The sequence below is a fragment of the Phaenicophaeus curvirostris genome, chromosome 3 (genome assembly GCF_032191515.1).
Source record: "Phaenicophaeus curvirostris isolate KB17595 chromosome 3, BPBGC_Pcur_1.0, whole genome shotgun sequence".
NCBI lineage: Eukaryota > Metazoa > Chordata > Aves > Cuculiformes > Cuculidae > Phaenicophaeus > Phaenicophaeus curvirostris.
In genome coordinates this window covers 19,396,489-19,398,084 of record NC_091394.1, presented here as the reverse complement: position 1 = coordinate 19,398,084, position 1,596 = coordinate 19,396,489, and positions in this window count along the sequence as shown.

Genomic DNA, 1,596 nt, shown 5'->3' with positions numbered 1-1,596 from the left:
AAACATTTGATGCAGCTATCATCCCAAAATGAAAACTAGCTATGTAGGTTTTTCCATTAGTTCTGAATATGCATAGTTTAAAACAAAAGAGAATTAAGTGTGAGGAGGGAAAACAGTATCTTCATTTGTGATAGAATTTTTTGTTAATCCATCATGTATTTTATGGGCTTTTTGCTGCTGTAAAGGTGGGTAAGATGTAGCAATAAATCTTAGAGCTCTTGACTGTTTCTTTTAACACTGGGTATCACAAGACTTCTTCAAAACCTGAATTGCTGCCAGCTAACCTAAACCGAAGCTGTGCTTTGAGGGAACCAACTCCCCAGCAAGTGTAGGTGTAGCCTGTTGAGGGATGGCAGTTCTTCCTCTCTGTCCTTCTGCCAGCTGCCTCAGCCCACAGTCTGCCATATTCCCAGCTGGAAAATAATGAGCTTCAAAATAAGATAGCAAAATAGTTGAACATATTTTGAAACAGCACACCCGTTAAAACAATAATTGAGAAAAATTCATTATATTGGCTATCACAGCTTAAAAAGAGCAAAAATCTTTCTACTAGCCTTTCTCCTACTTACAGGTGAGATAATTAACTATTCTAGGGCAAGTTTACTTTCCAACATAGCGAAAAGTACATAAAGCAATATATGTAGTAGGTTTAAACTATGTCCATTTTAAACAAGAAAAATAAAAAGTTAAGGTGCACAAGACAAACAGTTAAATAGCCTGTCCCTCCAGAGTCCCTTCAATAAAGTGTAGTAAAACTAATCTGTTTCCTCTGAAAAATCTATGTTGAACGCACTTTACCCTGCACGACATGGCGATACGTTGTTTCTCATTCTGTCTATGTATATATGTATGAAAGAATATTTTTTCTCTCATACCAGCACTTAGAAGTTATTTGTACTGCTACATATTTAGGTGGTGAGATCTCATTTGTACTGCTACATATTTAGGTGATGAGATCTCAGAGTACTATAGATACTGTGTAATGTTGTACTTTTCTCTCTGCTTTGCTCATTCCCCCAGTCCAGCCTGATGTGCACTATTGCAGTGCTGCTTGCTGAGTCTCATTGTTGCACCCAAAATATCTCCTTTTCAGTGTGAGATAGCCAGCGTGCTGCTCTGCCTGTGGCAGCATAGGAGGAGGAGACAGTGACAGCAGCGTAACACAGTTGGAAATGCAGAATCTGACTCATTTGCAAAAGTGGTAAGAATATTCATTGGCTGCATTGGTAGTTACAGAGTCGAGCAAGCAGTGAAAAAAAGTGTGCTTTCTTGACGAGTACTTATGATGTTTTTACTGATGGATGCAATGGGACATGTAACCCATCTGCTCTTGAAGCAATTACCTCGCCAGGGGAGTCCCAGTCAGGTCAGACTGAATTGCCATCCTGGCTCTGCTGCTCAGCTGCATCACTGCCTTCAGCAAGCCCTGCTGTCTCTCTCTGGCTCCAGTATCTATTTGTCAAATAAATTTAATTGCACTCAGATTTTCCTCTGTACTACCAAGATTAGAAGGGTAAAGCCAAGCATGTCTGTGAGGGACTTATGTGGCACGTTGTTAAGAAACCGTTTTGTTGGTTTTGTGGAAGTCTGTCTTTA